This window comes from Chiloscyllium plagiosum, chromosome 24, assembly GCF_004010195.1.
Source record: "Chiloscyllium plagiosum isolate BGI_BamShark_2017 chromosome 24, ASM401019v2, whole genome shotgun sequence".
In the NCBI taxonomy this organism is placed as follows: Eukaryota; Metazoa; Chordata; class Chondrichthyes; order Orectolobiformes; family Hemiscylliidae; genus Chiloscyllium; species Chiloscyllium plagiosum.
The window spans coordinates 12,567,356-12,587,094 of record NC_057733.1 but is presented as its reverse complement, the minus strand read 5'-3'; the positions used below and the strand labels follow the sequence as shown (position 1 = coordinate 12,587,094).

The following is a 19,739-nucleotide window of genomic DNA, read 5'->3' as shown; positions in this document are numbered from 1 at the left end:
GTTCAGTTGAAGGAAGCTCGGGGATTTATATAAAGTCAGTTTGACTAATATAAATGTTCTTCTTGTCTCCAAAGTTAGCCTGATTCTCAGGCTCCAGATGTCAGAATGGTCCAGTAGCCTTATCAAACTGAGGACTTGTATTTCTCAGCTAAAAGAGATGTGTGGTTGTGGAGGGGAAAGTGCATTAACCTATTTGGAAGAAGATCTTATAAACTGACAGTCTCTGAATAGATCCATGGGACCTAACCATGACTGATTTTCATGTCCTGTTAGTTGGCAGTAATGGAGTGATATTATTGGATCAGTCTGTGGCTAAGGATGGCAGTATCTTCTTAGCTTCAACCAGCAGAGAAGCACTTAATTGAATTTTTAACTTTTTGCTTTTTGTTGCTCTCATTTTGCCAAATCAAGTCACTGCAGAAACACTGCGATTTACTTATAGTACAGAATGAGGCCATTTAGCCCATTGTGTATACTCCAGCTGTTCAAGTGCACAGTTCATGAGTGGGTCTTTCCAAGAACAGGCAGTGTAGATCCCTTCCAGCCAGCAAGCAAGACCTGTAACAACTTATCAAGATTCTGTCCATCAGTGTTGCTGGTACAGAGACCTATCATTGATAATAAATGAAAACTCGCATAAAATATATTCATTGTAAAAGTATCCCTGATCCTTAATTTTTGTTTTGTGACATTGAATACTCAAAAGTAAGGTAATTCATATCCGGAGACAGAATCAGTGCCCAGAGATTTATTATATCCTTAAGAATTTGGATAATTAATGTTATATGTGCAAGCATGTTAAAATATTTCTGTGGTATGTTTCTCTCAATGAATTCTGAATGCCTACTGCTGTATCTACAGTCTAAGTTTCATTTTACAAAACCTGGCATTTGTACAAGTTGACATAAAAGCTATATTTCTGGAACCAGATTGTTGTGTTATGATCAGATTTTAATTTTACAGATTCACTTCTCAGAACCGTGGGCAGATTCTTCTGTGCCTGGGGCAGCTTTAAGAAGGGTTGGTGAGGAAACTCAATTGGGCTGCAGGCAAAGACTCCATTTCCCAATGATGGGTTAAAGTTTTGATGTTATCTTCTCATAACCTTTCAAGTGGGTGGTCATCTTTCCTGTTGATTACCTCTCAAGGTGGTCTGTAAGAAAAATGTTAATAGTCAGAAGCCTTAATAGATTGAAAGAGGCAACTGGGTTGTAATGTGAAGTGCAGTGCTTGGGTCAAGCATAATGTTGTACAGCTCCCCTGCACCCAAATTGACTTTGTTCTTTATTCTTTCTTTCTTTCTTTTCCTAGTGCTCTGTCTGTTGCCACCATTGCAGCCACAGCTGAGCTTGAGGAAACTTACTGATTGCTTTAGTTGTTTAGCCTTCAATGTCTTTAAACGGTATACTGTTTGTGGTCTGGGATGTGGACAGCTGTGGTCTGCTGCATGTCTCCCACCCAAGTATAGGCACAGGTTCCATGGTAGGGAATGTTTAGGTCCATGGTAGAGGGAAAGTGATACAGGAGTTGACAATCATTGAGTGCCTGACTGTCACTCCATCTCCCTGTTGGAACTCATCAAGGGATGGGGCGCCTGGAGGAATGTCAAAGACCCTCAGACACCTCTTTCCCAGCCAGTGAATAAATATATTTATGGCACGAGGGATGAAGTGATGACTCCTGTTATATATCCTGTAGATACTGAGCATTCTGCTAGACCGGGACCACAATCTATGTTCTCAACCATTCCATGTACTTGAAATCTGAAGCCATGAGATGAGACAGAATGTGGACAGATTCTTCGGTCATTCCTTCCAGGCTGCTCACAATGTTTAGTAGCCCTGAGTTTAATCATCTCCACTATGCTCAATGAGGACCTGTTCCTTAGCAGTCCTCAAAGGAATAAAGACCTTGACCATTTGTTGCCTCCTGTATTTCCAGATTTGTGTAGGTCTGTACCCCATCAGCATGTGACTCTAAGTCTACTCTGGATGGATTACTCCTGGACGTGAATGTATTTATTCTGGTGGAAGGTAGGGAGGAAGATGTTGACGGTGAATCTGTTCAGGCTAATGAATGTTCCTCTTGAGAAGTGTGGTTCGAGGTCCTGGGAGAGGTGGGCTTGGGGACTAGAGTTCTGCTTCTTCTTTTGATCCTGACTTAGAACTGGAATCTAGAGACTGTAGAGAAAAACATGATGTTGTACCAGTGTTATAAGCTGCTGCCTTTTTTAATGGTTTTGTTTTAAGATGTTGCAGCTTGATATCTAGATTAGAGTGGTGCAGGAAAGTGCAGAACTAGTAGATTGGAAGTTTTCTCACTAGATGGCTGCAGACATCCAGTCTCTCCCTTAGCACAGGCACAATTTCCTTGCTCTCCAGTAAGCTTTGGGGCCCACTCCTCAAAGGAAATGGAAAGAGTTTCATATTAGACATCCTGCCAGCCTTTTGCTGCATGTTTGCACTGATTGTACATGTTCTTTTCCTGCAAAAGGAAAGAAGCACTAAGGGGTGTTAGCATATATACATGAGTACTTTTCCTGCATTGATTGCAATGTGGGGACAGTTGGGTTTTAATTGAAAAGAGGTGCAGTAATGTCCAACAGTTACAATTGATGCAAATCAATTAACTATTTATATGAGAAATAAAGAACTGCAGATGCTGGAAATCTGAAGCAAAAACAGAAATTGTTGGAGAAACTCAGCAGGGTTCACACTGCAAGGTTTGTGAAGGTTTGTAGCTCAGGTTGAGGTTTAGGATGTAGGTTTGCTCGCTGCTAGATCTATGCGTTTGTTTATGGCGTTGTGGTTGGAGTGCCAGGCCTCTAGGAGTTCTCTGGCATGCCTTTGCTTAGCCTGTCCCAGGATAGATGTGTTGTCCCAGTCAAAATGGTGTTTTGTTTCATCCGTGTGGAGGGCTACAAGGGGGAGAGGGTCATGTCTTTTTGTGGCTAGCTGGTGTTCGTGTATCCTAGTGTATAGGTTTCACACTAGCTGTGGAGAGAAAATGGAGTTAATGGTTTCAAGTCCAGTTCTTCAATGTATTATATGATTTCTCTTCCTGAGGAGTGGCACGGTGGCTCAGTGGTTAGCACTGCTGCCTCACAGCATCAGGGACCCAGGTTCGATTCCAGCCTCTGTGTGGAGTTTGTACATTCACCCCGTGTCTGCATGAGTTTTCTCCAGGTGCTCCGGTTTCCTCCCACAGCCCAAAGATGTTCGAGTTAGGTGAATTGGCTGTGCTAAATTGCCTATAGTGTTCAGGGATGTGCAGATTAGATGCATTAGTCAGGGTAAATATATATGGGGGAATGATTCTGGGTGAGGTATTCTTCAGAGGTTTGGTGTTGACTTGTTGGGCTGAAGGGCCTGTTTCCACACTGTTATGATTCTATGCCCTGTAAAGTGTTCAGCCTGAAGCAATGTCTTGCGTTTCAATGCAAGCCTTTGGTGAGAAACTATCAGATGTGTGCATTCTCCTCATTTTGTTGAAAGGTCAGTGACCTTTTAAGTTTTGTAGCTCCTTTCCTGTTTCAGTTGTGAATTTTGACAGATGTTTGAGAGGCAGCACCACTGCGGCAGTGCTACATTGGTAGCTGCAATGAACTGACTGCCAATGATTGCAGAGGAGGCAATCCTGGTGCTCAAACGTGGGTCACTGTCATCTGCAGACACAACCTCATAATGTTAACTCACACTTATAGGGACATGAAGCATTGAGTAGACAGTGGCATACACCCTGGCAGAGCACAGCAAATCATTCATTCTCGTGTGGCACGAGAGCCAGTTTCTCTGTCCAGGCTGCCTTCATGAGTTGGGATATCTTCTTGCTGCCATTCCTGGAGATGAGTACTTCTTCTTTCCTGGATGATCTTCAGATTTACCTCGAGGCAGTCATTGAAGAACAGTGGCCCTGCTTTTTGCTGGATCTCTGAGATCTCCTGGGCAGACATTGAGTGATGCCTTGAGAGTGAAATGCTGTCCGAGTCCCTTTTAAAACATGACAACTGGATGTAGGAGCCTGGAATGTCCTGGTGGGAGCAAAATATTCTGTCCACTTAGATTTAAAATTTAACGTTTGCATTTGAATATGTAATAAGTGCAAAGAACAAAATTGCACATGTAAATCTGAGTCATCCTGAATAGAAGTACTTCCTGCTTTTAGACCTTTCTACACTTAGTCTCAAAAACCCCCAGAATCCATCCATTACAAATCAACTAGGAAATTGAGCAAGCTATTTGCCTCATAATTTTCTTTGTCGTGATCGTAAATGAATAAGCTCTTATTTTGGGATTAATTGTGACTGTGTTCCAGAGACTTAAATCTGGGAACCAGTTTCTCAGCATCTGCCTCATCAAACCTTTGAATATGTTTCAGAGAGATTACTGCTCATTCCCCTAAATGTCACAGAGTCAATATTTTGACAATGGAGAATCTCTCCCTTTCGCCTTCCCAGGAATCGGTCTTTTATGAGCCTTTGTCACACACTCAGGGGCAAGTTTAACTTTCTTTAAAGATTAAGAGACTAAATTATACACAAATGGCTATCTGAATGCTGGCTTAATTTCACTACCATTTTGCACATTTTTTGACTTATAAGGATATTATTAAAATAGAAAGTGTGCAGAAAAGACATACTGGGATGCTACCTGAACTGGAAGGTCTGCTATATCGGAAGAAGCTGGATAGGCTGGGATTTTGTCCCAGGAAAATAGGAGGCTGAGTGATGACCTTGTAGACATCCATAAAATCATGAGAGCCATAGATAAGGTAAATAACCAACAACTTTTCCCCATGGTAGAGGAGTCGAAAAGTATAGGTTTAAGGTGAGAGGGGAGAAATAAAAAAGGGTCCAGAGGAGCAATTTTTTTTCATACAGTAGATGGTGAGTGTCTGGAACAGACTGCCAGAGGTAGTGGTGGAGGCAGGTACGGTATTGTCATTTAGTCAGAGAGATGTACAGCACGGAAACAGACCCTTCAGTCCAACTCATCTATGTCGACCAGATATCCCAAACTAATTGAGTTCCATTTACCAGCACTGGGCCCATATCCCTCTAAACCCTTCCTAATCATATACCTTTTAAATGTTGTAATTTTATCAGCCTCGACTACTTTCTCTGGCAGCTCATTCCATACACGTACCATTCTCTGTGTGAAAACATTTGCCCCTTAGGTCTCTTTTATATCTTCCCCCTCTCACCTTAAACCTATGTCCTCTAGCTCTGGACACTCCCACCCTAAGGAAAAGACTTTGTCTATTTATCCTATCCATGCCCCTCCTGATTTTATAAATCTCTATAAGGTCTCCCCTTAGCCTCCGATGTTCCAGGGAAAACAGCCCCAGCCTATTCAGCCTCTTTCCCTATAGCTGAACATTGGAGGTGTTGTGGACAGCAAAGAAGGTTACCTCAGTGTACAACGAGATCTTGATCAGATGTAACAATGGGCTGAGGAGTGGCAGATGGAGTTTATTTTAGATAAATGTTAGGTGCTGCATTTTGGAAAGGCAAATCAGGATAGGACTTATACACCTGTATTTGTAATTTTCAACTTTCACCTTGTGGTCATGCTTTAACGAAGGCAAAGAGGAAGTCTGGTATTTCCTGCAAGAGATGTTCTCTTTGTGTGGAAACAATTTTTAAACCTGACTCTCAATTTGTAATAGTTTAAGTCTGAAAATCTGTCTTATCAGCATGAAATATGAAATAAATTGACCTATATGTTTTAACATATAGGGAGTTTATCGCCTGTAAATGCATTAGTTTTTTTTAAAAATGTCATCAAGAATAGCTTTAATATCTTATAATATTAAGGAGCTGTTTGTTCTTATAGTTCTTCAAGCGGAACTTAATGAGCCATTTCAGCCTGTCTCTCATTGGGAGGGAAGTAAAACAGGGAGTTAGTCATGGGAGTAACTTGCTCTTGGGGTCAGTTAGTTGATTTATGATGCAGATACAACACCAACATCATGGGTTTCATTCCCACGCTGGCTGAGGTTACCATAAAGGACTCTCCTTCTCAACCTCTCTCTTACCTGAGGCATGGTGACCTTAGGATTAAACCACCATTGGTTGTCTCAATCATGAGAAAGTACCATTAAGAACTGCTAGGAGTAGGGTGACCTTTTGTTTACCTTAACTTGCTCACAACACTTAGAACTCTTAACTCATAGAATCCCTACAAGTGGAAACAGACCATTTGTCCCATCAAGTCCACACCACCCCTCCGAAGAGCATCCCACCCTACTCTATGCCTGTAACCCTGCATTTCCCATGACTAATGTACCTGACCTGCACATCTTTAGACTGTGGGAGGAAACTGGAGTATCCAGAGGAAACCCACGCAGGCACAGGGAGAACATGCAAACTCAATACAGACAGTCATTCGAGGCTGGATTCAAACCTGGGTCCCTGGCTCTGTGAGGTAGCAGTGTTAACTGCTAACCAGTAAGCTACTGGGTGGCATGGTGGCTCAGTGGTTAGCACTGCTGCCTCACAGCACCAGGGACCCAGATTCGATTCCGGCCTCAGGCAAGTGTCTGTGTGGAGTTTGCACGTTCTCCCCGTATCTGCGTGGGTTTGCTCTGGTTTCCTCCCACAGTCTAAAATGTGCAGGTCAGGTGAATTGGCCATGCTAAATTGCGCATAGTGTTAGGTGCATTAGTCAGAGGGAAATGGGTCTGGATGGGTTACTCTCCAGACTGTCGGTGTGGACTTGTTGGTTCGAAGGGCCTGTTAGGGAATCTAATCACTTGTTGAAGATATTGATGGATATGGGACATAACATCAACCTATGGTAATTATGTGTTACTGAAATTGTAATTCTGAATTAATAAATTGGAAATCATGAAATTTAGATCCCATTATGGCTGTTTGAGAATCTGCATTATGTTTAAATTTGGAAATCCAAAGCAGATAGCTCAGTCAAAGTGGCTTTGGCTCATTGAAAAGGTCCAACTAGCTCATGAATGACCTCTGGAGAAAGAAGTTGAGTGTCCTTTCCCAGCTACAATGAATCCAATCACACTTCAGTGTTGTTGATTCTTGACTTCTCAACTGAAGCAACCTTCCAATTGCACTGTTATCAACAATCTAAGAATGAACTACAAGGAAAGACAGATCAAGGAATGCATCATCCAAGTTAATATTCTTGCACCTGTTACGGACTATACAGAACACTGTAATGTTGTTTTGTGATGGAACTCTTGAATTTAGTTTATAAAGGTCATCACCAATGACAGACTTCAGGTTTAAAAAAAATGCATGTTTAAAATAACAACCTCCGAATGAAAGCGTCCGGCAAATTTGTTGTTTCCTGTTCTTTGCTCGACAGTAATTATGCCAATTTTTATCAAATTGGGCACATAGTTTGAAGTATCGACAGAGCCATCATTTATATGGGCTAACGTTGAGCAATTAATGTTGCAATCATGTACTCTCTGTAGGTAAGTAAGCTTTCAACTAAATTGTGAAAAGTTCTTTTGTGGCGTTTTTCATGTGTCCTGAAAGACTAATTATGTTTGCAGAAACATGAGGAAAACCACTAAATATTTGTGAATAGAGTATATTGTGCTAGTAGGAATACCAGAAATTCTAGGATTAACGTTAGACTTGGACTTTGATGTTTGTTCCCTGGGCATGGTTGAACATTTTAAGTAACAGTTTGAAAACAGTCTGATTTAACTGGGTCTCATGTTAATGTTATCAATGGTATCACAGTATATCACACATTTGTCTCTTCAGCTAGCTTGACTGTCAATTCTGGAATCCTTTGCCACACTTAGAGTCATAGGGATGTACAGCACGGACACAGACCCTTCGGTCCAACTCGTCCATGCCGACCAGATATCCTAATTTAACTTAGTCCCATTTGCAAGCACTTGACCCATATCCCTCCAAACCCTTCCTACTTCTCCTGCTTTCCTTCCTCCTATCAGATGTTTCTCTAACCTAACTCTTTGACAAGGCTTTTGATTACTTATCCTAATGTTGATTTGCATGGCTGGGTTGCCAAATTTTGTTTGATAACAATGCTGCCAATTAGTGTGAGAGGAGAGAGTTCATGACCTTTAAAGGTGCTGTATAGATGTAAGGTAAGAAGTCACACAAGACCAGGTTACAGTCTAACAGGGTTATTTGAACTCACAAGCTTTCAGAGCACTGCTCCTTTGTCAGGTAATGGAGAGGCTATAGCTTAGTGGTATTACTACTGGACTCACAAGCTTTCAGAGCACTGCTCCTTTGTCAGGTAATGGAGAGGCTATAGCTTAGTAGTATTACTACTGGACTGTTAATCCAGAGACACAGATAACATTCTGGGGACTCAGGTTTGAGTCCCCATGGAAGATGGTGGGATTTGAATTCAATAAATATCTGGAATTAAGAATCTAATGATGAACATGATGAACATGAATCCATTGCCAATTATCGGAAAGACCCATCTGCTTCACTGATGTCCTTTAGAGAAAGCAACTGGCATCCTTACCTGATCTGGCCTACATGTGAGTCCAAACCCATAGCAATGTGATTGTCTGTGACTCTGAACTGCCCTTTGGGCAATTAGGGATGGCCTAAGCAGCGACTCCCACATCCTGTGAATGAATTTTAAAAAGTGAGTCCCTTCATCTGATGAAGGAGCAGAGATCAGAAAGCTTATGATTTCAAATAAACTTGTTGGGCTATAACCTGGTGTCGTATGATGACTGACCTTTTCCACCCCAATCCTACACTGGCGCCTCCACATGTATAAGTGCAAAGTATTGTTGTTCACCGGTTTTGGTAATCATCCCTGACTCCTTTTGGACTAGACCAGGAAAGTGGTGTTGAGATCACAATCAGATCCTTTGTGATCTTATTGAATGACAGGGCAGTTTTGAACGACCAAACTGCCTTTTCCTGATTTGGTATATAGGAGAAAGTGAGGACTGCAGATGCTGGAGACCAGAGTTGAAAAGTGTGGTGCTGGAAAAGTGCAGCAGGCCAGGTAGCATCCAAGGAGCAGGAGAATCGATGTTTTGGACTTAAGCCCTTCTTTAGGAATGAGGCTGGTGTGCCAAGTGGGCTGAGATAAAAGGTATGGGGGTGGCCAGGCTCATTCCTGAAGAAGGGCTTATGCCCGAAACATCGATTCTCCTGCTCCTCCTGGCCTGTTGCGCTGATTTGGTATATGTCTGGTTCTGGATCTATATATGATTCTGGTTTTGTAACCAAGATGGTGGCCGAAACTTTATATGTTTTTCGCTGTACTCGTGTATTCCTATACTTGTGTACACTCGGCAATAAAATGTAATTCTGATGCTATGATCCTACATTCGTCTATGGATCCTTGCTTATTCCCCTCTAAATGAAGCAGCTCAGCAAATTACTTGAATTAAAGACACTACAAAGTGCAAATTTGCTTGTTGTCAATTTCTCAACAAAAATGCTATCGGAAATAATATTGGGAAGAGTGTGCAGTACACAATGAAATTGTAAAGTTGTTTGTTTAGACAAATTCCTAATCCCCATCATGAAATTAATGATAATGGAATTGAATTGTTTGAAGCTGAATAGCACTTTTGAAGAGACAGGATGAGCAGTGGCAATTGATCAATTGTAAGCCTTCCAACTATGTTCCTGCGTGTGTCTGGAGCGAAAACTGAATAGAGTTCAGAATTTGGTCAATAAAAACTTACTTTCTTCTAATAAAAATGCCATGTGACCTTTTACTCCATAAGCTTTTAGAAATAAACCATTTACCATGTTAAATAAATGGAAACTGCAAATAGATGTCAAAATAAATACTGTGACAGGTATTTTAAATATTGAAGCTGCCACAGTTCATTTGAGATGGAGGGACTCCAAAACTAACATCGGCAAACCAGCCAATGCACACAAGTGATTAGCTTGTTTATCTGATCTTTATCACGTCTGCTGAGAGAGGTTCGTACTTTCAGGATTTTTTCAAATATAATTCTGAGTCTTTCTGAATTCTATTTTTCTCCCCACTTAAAGGTACTCATTGTCATCACTGTACTTACAATGCTTTCACTAATAACTAATGGTCATAAATTTGATGATAGTAATGATATCTGTTCTCTGTCAATAAAAGATGCTCAAGGGGAACATCATTGTTGCTTAGTGAAGTCCAATTTTGCAGCCTTACTGAAAATGCAAAGATTACCTTGCAGTATAGTGTATTTAGCTGCTTAGCTGTGATCTCCAGCGTTTGTTGTTTTCAGTAACATTGCTGGGATCTGCACCAGCAGCCAGTACTTGAAATGAATGTTCAGTCCGTCACAATCCTGGGAAAACCCGCAAATATACTTTAGAAGCCTTGGCTATTCAGCTCAGGGAAAGGTTACTCTCAGTCAAATCTGAATCTATTTGTCAATGTATATTGTTCCTGGAAAGTAATTTTCATGTTGAATTTTGTCTTCTCCATTTCCTGACTTATTCTGTGTATGTTTAATGTTTATGGTTTTTAAGCATACCACTGGTCCTCCCACGATGATGCTCAAGGACAGGTAGGAACCATTTCTCCCTGTTAGCATCTTTTTCTTGTCAGTCTGCTTGTCTTCCTAATTAGCTTTCATTCCTCTCTCTATTTGGCTTCCTCACATTCACTTCCTCATTTTGTTTTGCTGAATCTGTTGGCTGTCACTAGGTCTTTATATCATATAGAAATATAGAAAATAGGAGCAGTAGGCCATTCAGCCCTTTGAGCCTGCTCCAGCATTCAGTGTGATCATGGCTGATCATTCATCTCAATCCACTGTTCCTGATTTCTCCCCCATACTATTTGATCCCATTAGCACCAAGAATTATATCTATTTCCTTGCCAAAGTTCAATGTTTTGGTCTCAACCACTTTCTGTGGCAGAGAATTCCAGAGGCTGACCACTCGATGAAGAAACTTCTCATCTCAGTCCTACATGAGCTATCCCATATGCTAAAACTGGTTCTGGACTCCCTAGTTATTAGGAACAACCCTCCTGCATTTGCCATATTTAGTCTTATTAGAAATTTATAAGTTTCTATGAGGTGCCCCTCATTCTTCTAAACTTCAGTGAGTTAGCCGTAAATTATCCAATCTCTCTTCATATGTCAGTCTTGCCATCTCAGGAATTAGTCTGGTATGTCTTTGTTGCATTCCCTCCATTGCCAGAACATCCTTTCTCAGATAAGGAAACCAAAACAGTGTGCACCATTTCTTGCATTTTTGGAGTCTGTTCTTCCCTCTGCCTTTCCTTATCCTTGTATTCGTTTTGCACAGTAAAGGAACAGCTAATGGTAAATGAATCAGAGAAACTGGCTGGCATTGGATAGGCAGCAATTTAATGTTGCAGAGAAGCTGGAGGCCAGAGAACAAACTGGGGATTGTGGAACCATTTGGCCCATGTAATTGGGATGGTTAACAAATCCTTGCCTTTTCTAACCTCGCCCAAACCCCAAAGATGAAACAAAAGAGAAATTCCGGCCCAGTGATCTCCCTTCCTTGCCAACCCTTTTGTTGAGACCTTCAATGCCGTGCCATAAAACTTTGTCGTCCTTATTCTCCTTTCTTCCATTCTTCACTGTTGCCAGGGTCTGATGCACTTACGAAACACCTCTCAGTACTAATGTACCTCCCATTTATGAGTGAAGACTGACTTTAAGAAATGTTAGGAAGTTATGGTTTTTGTGACGCAGGTTTCTTTTAAAGCAGTTGTCAGCTCATATGCTCCCTAGACATAGGACAGGACTGGCTGGGACGCAAATGTGTTGGGGTGGGGGCAGGGGATTTGGCATTCCTTTGTTTCAGTTCATAAAGGAGCCAAGAATTCAAACCCATCCCACAACCTGATTTAAATCTGATTTAATATTTCACCGGAAATGGGTCCCAAGGTGGTCTCACACCTTGTATTTTCTCGAACCACCTTGGGACCTTGGGTGACTTCTTTTTCAATGATACATGGGTAAGACTTGTGATAAAACTACACCATGAGGATTCCCCAACTTTGCTACGACAAGCAGTGTCTTAATAAATCTTACATTTTTTGGCTAGGTGCAAGTCGTACTGATTTGTTTTGGTGGGATACTTGACTATGGGGTCCAATGAGATTTCTTACCTTGCCAAATCTGCTGCATTCGTTATCTGCCACACCTCTATTCCAGTCCCATCCTGCCATGATCTGTTCCCAGAACGACTCACCACTGCCAGGATATCCTAGCATCCCTTTTACCTGTACCATCTTTAAAACTCCGTAGTGCACCTGGACAAGTGCTGTCAGTCTGGTGCTGCCCTGGATGGTTCCAGACATTTATCCTGGACATGGCATCCTGGACATCGACGTCTCACTTTGCAGACAGGGTCATGGGCTCCCTGTCAGATGGGGTGGTACACAGGCGGGGCTTCCTATTCTTCACCAGGGCCAGCTGTGGAGGCAATGCCAAGCTGGTCCAATGCTCCTATCCAGGCTAAAGCAGTCCCACTGTCTGGAAGAATGCCAGCACCAAAGGAAGAACATCAATGTCCTTCTCCACTATGCTGGTATAAGTGCCATCACCTTCTCTCAGATACCTCACACTTACTGTATTCCTGCTACAGTCCTCAACGCAGGCTAATGCTTTCACACCCTCACTGTTGCCTTCAACACCTCCCTCTCCCACTGTCTCCCACCCCAACCCTGACACCACCAGCCCTGCATGTCCTCTGCGATGCCGACTGACTCACTCTGGTCATTTGCTCATCTGCACCAAAGGAAACAACTGTGACACCCACTGTTAGAAGCAACCTCTCTCTCATTCTAGTGGGAAACTGGCCCTCAATTGGACTGGAAGCCTGAAGATGGGGTGGTGGGCTGCCCAACGTTTGGCTCTTCACCACTTATGTAAAGAGTATCCAGATTCTCACCTTCCCAATTTTATTGACGGACTATGTCCAAGGTCCTAAACTGATATTGGAGACTGCCCTTTACTTACTGTGCCAGGACCCCCTGAGCAATGGCTTTCTCACTTGTGTTGACTAGATCTTGACAAGCTTCCTTCCTTTCTGCCTGTGCTAAATGACATTGCAAGCCAGCTGAAGTACAAGCCTGGTATCTCTGGAGGAGAGGGCAAAGGACAGAATGGCAATACAAGACAGGGTGATGTGAACATCCAGGCTCCTAATGGTTAGATAGATCCCTTCAGAACCCTCATGTGATTCTGCCACAAATCTCACCATAGCCCACTTCACTTAGATCCCGGTACAATTCTGTCTTTTGTTTTTATAAAATTGCATTGCTGTTCAGAACATTTTTTTTTGAAGATGATTATTCAGAGATGTGATCATTTTTAATCATCAAGATGTCCAGATGCGCAGTGTGAAGTCAATTTTACAAAAGAAGAAGGAAGTGCAGCAGGCAGCAATTTAGTAATAAGACTTGGTTTATTTTTAAACTTCTTTGTGACTTAAGCCTCAAGGAAGTGATATTTCACTGCTTGGAGTTGGAAGAGAAACCTCCATCTGGTTTCTGTTTTGATCAAATTGACAAAAAAAGGGGGTATCTGTTGTGAAAAAGCAATAATTTCAAAATCATCAGAATTATAAGTTTGAGGGAGGCTGGGCCCATTCAGCTTTAGTGATAAGTATACCCCTTTGAATCTACCATGGATCTGACCACTTGGAACAGAATTCTTTTTGTTTAGAAGTCAATGAATCTGACAAGCTAATGCTCCTTTTAAATTTGTTTTTCTGGAAAGAATTCTGTTTGGAATTTTTAAGGCCATAGCCAAATGATTTGATTGTTCTTGGAGAAGCTTGGTGGAATTGTATCATCTTTGCTCATGAAGGTGTTCCTCTATTAGGATTCTAATGTTTTACTAGATAGTGCTTCCATTCACTAAGTTTTGTAAATCACTGCAGCACCACAATTAAGGTGGAAGACTTCCTAAGTAGCATTCAAGAGTTCAGACTGACTGATTCATTCTTCCCTAACTGAGGGATGCTCTGGCCAATTATCGCAGCACCAGGTTAAAATCCATCCTTGCTTTGCACAACTTAGCTCGTCACTAGATTAAAATGCTGAAACATTGAAAACTGCCCATTTTCAACTCTGTAAGGTGGCCTGATTATATCCTCACCTCTGCTCCTCTTCTGCTGAAACCCTCCGACATGCTTTCTTTCCCTTTAGATATGACCCTTTGATAACACTTCCTCACGTTAACTCATTAAATTGAACTGATTCAAAACTCTTCTGCCCATTATTTGAAGTGGCAAGAAGCCCAGTTCACATGTTGTTCCCTTGACCTACCAGAGAAGCACCAACTCAATTTTGAAAATCTCATCTTTGTTTTCACATCTTCTATGGTCTTGTCTCTCCCTACCACTATAATCTCCACTCATTCTCCAATCCTTTGTGTTACTTGTGCTTCTCTAAATTCTGGCCATTTGAGTATCGCTGATTTTAATTACTTCTCCGTTTGGCTTCTGCTGCCTGATCCTAAACTCTAGAATCCCCTTCCTAAACCACTTCACCCCTCTTTCCTCCTTTTAAGGCACTCCTTGAGATGTTGCCTTTGACTTTACATGTCATTGTATGCCCCATTATCTCTCTACAATTAAAGGAAAATGCCTCAGATTCTGGAAATCTGAAACAAACGCACAATGCTGGAGAAACTCAGCAACTCTATGGAGAGAGAAAGAGATAACATTTCAACTCCTGTATGACTCTCTTCAAAAATATTTCTTCCATTATCTCCTTATGAGGTTCAATTTCAAGTGCTGCTTGATACTGCTCCTGTGACCTGCCTTTCAAAATTTGCCATGGTTGAAGGGTCTGTAATAAATTGATTTGCTTGTTGTTATTAATGTTCCTACCATCCCATTCCTCTTTCCTCCTAGCTAGAAGGACAGTTGTGAAGTTGAGAGCTGGTCAGGCTTTGGCTGACATGAAGATGGAAAAGAAATCAGTTCAGCTGATTTAGGTGCAAAAAAAATCATCACTGGCTTGATGGTATAACACCAACTTCATGATTTCAAATATATATCCTTAATTATTAATTAACTGGTGCAACAGAACTGCGTACTGTTTAAGAAATAAAACACAAAAGCAATAGCAGCGGCTTCTTCAGGAAGTAGCAGATCAGAACAAATACATTTGCCGTCTTCCGTTTTTTGGATTCTTGTGAATGTAATGGAAAGTGAGCTTTATGCATTACTTTTTCGTTTCAATGTTCAATAACTGTTATTCAACTTTGCCCGTGAATAGCAATCTGTATGGTCCATCAGGACATTCCTATCAAATTCTAACTTGGCTCATTGATCAGGAGTGTAAATCCTTCTCCATAAAAGTACTCTTAAATTAAAGGTATCAAAAGCTGACTTTGTAGAAACAAATGGCACAAATTATTCCTAAATACACAGTCTAGTAATTGGTAAAATTGATTACCTTTGAAAGTGTTTGTGGCAGGTACAGTAGCTTTATTTACAGTCTACATGTTTCACTGTTCATTTTGTTCTCCCAACACGCCCATGGAATGAGCTAAATGTCTAGCCCAGCAATATTGCATCTATTCAAGCTGTTACAGATTGTGACCAGCAGATGATTCTGCTGTTTAAAGTTGTTTTTCTCCATATGTCAGTAAGGTATTTACAACTGCAGTATATGTCAGTTTAATGTGTTTGCTTTCAGGCACTTTAAAAAAAAATGATGGATGGAACTGAGGCACAAACATATCTGCGTTGACGTATTCATTGGAGACTAACAAGGCTTATTCTAAGGCTCATGCTTATCCATTCTGAGGAAAGACCACAAACGTGAACGTATTTTCATTAGAGAAGAAAGTTGTAAGGAGACATTATTCATGTTTTCAGGGTAGTATGAATGTGGTCGACATTAGCACGTTATTTAATTTGGGCATTGATCACAGGACTAGAAAGCGGATGTAACATATACATGCCTCAAACAGAGTTAGATTACATAGATTTTTCTTTTCTGGAGACATGAATGCATAACATTAACTGGCTCACTAGAGAGTCTATGTTATGTTGGCTAACAGACTTCTGAAAAAGATCTCACTGAAATTTTCAAGGAAAGTACTGTGGATGATGGAAATCTGAAACAAAAACAGAAAATACTGGAAATACTCAGCACTGTCTGTGCAGAACTAATGTAAGGTTAACTCAGAGTCTCTTCACAGATGGTACCAGACCTGCAAAGCTTCACCAGCTTTCTATGTTTTAGTTATTGTTCTTTATGAACACCTGGTTGAACAGAAATTTCAAATTAAGTCTATAATTATTTATAGAGAGAGAAAATTGACTGAAGTGCGGATGCTGTTGAGTTTGTAGAAATGCCATGGGCCAAGATGTATAATGTATTTAGTACCTTTTTAATGCTCTTTTGGGGATTTTACAAAACACTTTATTAGCAAGGATGTTCATTTCAGCTGTCATCACTGTTGGTGATGCAGGAAACATGGTAGCCAATTTTTGCGCAGCAAGGTCTCTCAAATGGGAACTAAAAAAGTGATTTGATTTCTTGAGAAATTATCAAGTAAGTTTTCAGTCTTGTCAGTTTTCTGGCTCACCTCTGAAATTGAAAATATTGGGCTATCACACCAGGGACATAATTTGTAATTAAAGTCACACAGTAAGAAATATATGCATCAATCTGTTTTAGTTGTTACTAAGGGATAAACATTGAGAAATCCCCTGCTCTTTGTTGTGGGATCCTTATCATTCACCTGAGAGGAATGATGGAGGCTGGGTTTTATGTCTCATCTGTAGGTGACACCTCTGGGAGTGCAGCATTCCCTCAGTAATGGCAGTGAAATGCCAGCCTATAACTTTATTCACTAGTCTTTGGAATGGGAACACAGCCTTTAGACTCAAGAGAACTGTGTGCATGCCAAGACTGAATAGTTACATGTTCTTTCTCAAACTTGGAAGTGGGTGAGACTGAACTTGGGGGAGGGGATGCAAGTGGTGCTAGAAATCTTTCAAAAAGTTCTTCTATAGGAGATTTAGGGGTCAGATAAACCTCAGCATAGACTGGACTATTCATGGATTACAGAAAGAATGACCGTATTCATTTAATGGGCTTTGAGATCTTATAAGTATTAACTATATCAACACAGGCAGTAAAGTGAATGTGGGCACAACATCAACTGAGCGTCACTAATTTCTCAACTTGTCTTGTCTTTCCCAGGCACCACTTAACTGATTCTGTCTTGGTTACTGCCTTGCAGGGCTCTATATTACTTCTAGTTAAGATCATTGCACAAATCAGCAACTGATTATTCTAGCTCAGTAAATAAATAGAAAAGCACATTGTGGCACACGACATTACTGGACCAGAATGCAGAGGGAAAGTTTTCTTTCTCCCAAATCATTCTTCATTTTGTCTTCACTAGAACTATTGTGAACTGAGTGTAACAATCCCTCCAGAAAGGAAAGAAGGATGATCTGGAAAAAAGTAATGCTACTTTTGTAGAATGTTGGTAGAGGGTGGTATGTGTTTGGGGTTTGACTCCAGAAAGTGACCCCAATGTCCATGCCTCCAATTCTCTGACCCATTCCATCTCCTTGTAACCATCACCAAGCCCCCACCAACCAAAAACCTGCAAATAAAAAGAGCTGTCTTTATCTCCTAGTCCTGGTTTTCAACACTGCATTCAGCTAGCAATCAGGACCATCCATGAGTCACAACTACAAACTGGGCTGTCAGCCACTGATTGGTCAGAAGCTTTAGATTGGGAATAGGATATCTCTGCCATTGGAGCTGATTGTCTGAGATGCCTGCCAGTCACCATTTAAGTCTCTGATTGGCTCTTGATTTGGGGTGGAACATTCTTGCTACAATGAGCAGGGAGTTCCTTGTTGATGGCCATATCTATGTAGATCAAAAAGATGGAAAATCCTGACCTCTGTTTCGGTTACATTTTGTGACTTTTCTTTACAATATATCTTTTGAGAAAGGTTGAGGAGAACAAGGGCACTGAAGCATTCATTTAAATGATCTAAACAGGGTTGACATAGAAATTTTGTTTCCCCTTGTGGGAGGGTCCAGGACCAGAGGGAATAATCTCTGATTAAGGATCATAGATTATGGGTTAAACCAGAGGTGAGGAGGAATTTCTTCTCTCAGATGGTAGTGAATCTGTGGAATATTTACAATAGAGGGCTGTTGAGCCTGAATTATTAATTATATCCCTGGCTGAGGGGGTTATTTAGCCCAGTAAAATAGCTAGTTTGCAATACAGAGTAACACCAACAGTGTGGGTTCAATCCCTGCATTGACTGAGGTTACAATGATATAACTTCTTAAGCTCTCCCCTTGACACCAGTCGTCTTTGTCTAATCAGAGAGCAGCTTTATGATCCACTCGATCTATGACAATTTTATCTTATTCCAGGCTCAGAGTGATTTTCTAATCAGTAAGAGAATCAAGAGAAAAGGCAGGAAAATTTTGTTGGGATAATCAGATCATCCATAATCTCATAGAATGGTGGAGCAGACTTGATGGGCTGAATGGCCTCTGTCTGCTGAATGACCCATGCTCATTATATTCCAGCCTCCCCTACTTCATTATCCATTGTGCCCCATGCACCTTGGTGTACTCTCAATTGATTTCAACCATGGTAAGGATGAGCACCTCCCTAAGAGGACAAAATTGCTGCTACATGCTCCAAAGTCCAGCAAGTACAGTCCCTTGCCTGCTGCACGCTTCTTATGTAGAGCTAGGAATTGAAATTGCTCGATTGTGGTAAACTTAATTGAGAACGGGAGCTTCATTCTGACAAACAAACGTGTTATTAAGCATTTGTGACATGCAAATGCATACAAGAAGGCTTCTGTGCTTTGGGAAACTTGCCTTTGTTTTCATATTTCTAGAGTGCTGAATTGCAAAGGTTCTTCCTGCAGTTGGGATTTTGAATCTTGGCTTTTGATGCAATGAAGGTCCCTCAGTCTCCTGGCTTCCCACTTATGAAAACTGCACAAGATCTCAGGTAACTGTCGGCATGATGGTTCTGGGTAGCTACCAGTATCTGCCATTAATGAGAGAGCGACTGAGCACTTCAGTAAGTACGAGCTGATCAGAGACAGAGAGAGAAACAGCATGACATTGTTTCAGATAATTTATTTGAGACTAATGCAGTTGAATGTTTGAAGAGTGTGTCTGTTACGGAAGGCAAAGGAGTATCTATGGATACTGCTCACCATATCTGCATTTCCTAAAAGCACTCAACAAGGTTCCAATATGCCACAAGGTGAATATTTCATGAAAAACATGAATCTGTCCTCAGTAATGAGATTCTGCCAAATCCCAGTTAAACTCATGGCTCCAATTCCTTCCTTCCAACACCAGCTGGCTTGGTCGTAATCCCTGTAAATCTCTCCCCACACCTCTCTCCCTCACTCTCATTCTTTTAAGACACTTTCTAAAATAAAAACTTCCTCTTTGATCAAGTGTTTTGAAACATGTTTTATGTTGCTCGGTGTAAAATTGTGTTAGGTAGCACTCTGTGAAGCTCCTTGAGTTTAGCCATGTGAAGAGTACTTTATAAATGCAAGTTGATTTGTGCCACATAAAAGCTTCTTAACAAATATAAGGCGGCAAGGAAAGGGAGGTAATTTTTTTCCCCTGAATTGGAAATTATTTTGGGGGCAAGTGACAGAAAGGAGTATGTATGCAATTCCTCTGGAACATGTGATGTTTTCACTGGGATTTGTTTTGAGCCCTCAGCTTCTCATCATACTTATTATTAACAATTTTAATAAAGGAACAGCAAAG

The 19,739-nt window shown here is 41.1% G+C and overlaps 1 protein-coding gene across 4 annotated transcripts in view; it reads left to right on the top strand.

The window, feature by feature from the left end:
- The window catches only part of gas7b (growth arrest-specific 7b), a 449,937-nt gene that overhangs the window by 118,135 nt on the left and 312,063 nt on the right, over positions 1-19,739 (top strand). Inside the window, exon 1 of one of the 4 annotated variants that reach the window (XM_043714441.1) lies at positions 10,469-10,506. The exons of 2 other annotated variants lie outside the window; for them this stretch is intronic. The gene's annotated coding sequence lies outside the window, so the exon portion shown is untranslated. Of the gene's footprint in view, positions 1-10,468; positions 10,507-18,854; positions 18,955-19,739 lie in introns of those variants that run through there. One more of the 4 variants, XM_043714442.1, reaches the window with a different exon arrangement.